The following is a 429-nucleotide window of genomic DNA, read 5'->3' as shown; positions in this document are numbered from 1 at the left end:
CAAATTACTCAGAAGTACAGTTGGTTGAATAAAAGGGGATAGGTTTGATTTGTCTTTTTTTTTTTCCATAAAATTATGACTGCAATGTGTAATGGAAATAATGAAAAAACTAAATGTTGTGAATCAGAAAGGTAGTGGAAAAGGGAAATAAATGTAGATTCTGAAGGCCAAAGCTATTTTTTGTGAATAACACCATTAGATTTTGTAGATGGTATCTGATAAGAAGTTTGACCTGAAACATCCCAAGGTATTAAAAGAAGGGGAAGTGTCATTAAAAATGTTATAATAATGATGATAACAGCTATCTAATCATTCAGAGGAAAACTTAATTCATGTATATGCAGATGATGTGCCATGGATAAGAATTCATTTGACAATCTAACAGATCCTATAAGTAAGTGTAAAAACTTTGATTGAAACTTTCATTAT

The 429-nt window shown here is 29.8% G+C and overlaps 1 protein-coding gene across 1 annotated transcript in view; it reads left to right on the top strand.

The window, feature by feature from the left end:
• Positions 1-429, top strand: part of LOC119587757 (E3 ubiquitin-protein ligase Nedd-4-like) — a gene marked incomplete in the record, with an annotated part of 51,583 nt that overhangs the window by 4,559 nt on the left and 46,595 nt on the right.

Source organism: Penaeus monodon, chromosome 23 (assembly GCF_015228065.2).
Source record: "Penaeus monodon isolate SGIC_2016 chromosome 23, NSTDA_Pmon_1, whole genome shotgun sequence".
In the NCBI taxonomy this organism is placed as follows: Eukaryota; Metazoa; Arthropoda; class Malacostraca; order Decapoda; family Penaeidae; genus Penaeus; species Penaeus monodon.
Note: the sequence above shows the minus strand (reverse complement) of the source record. Positions and strands in the feature narration are given on the sequence as shown.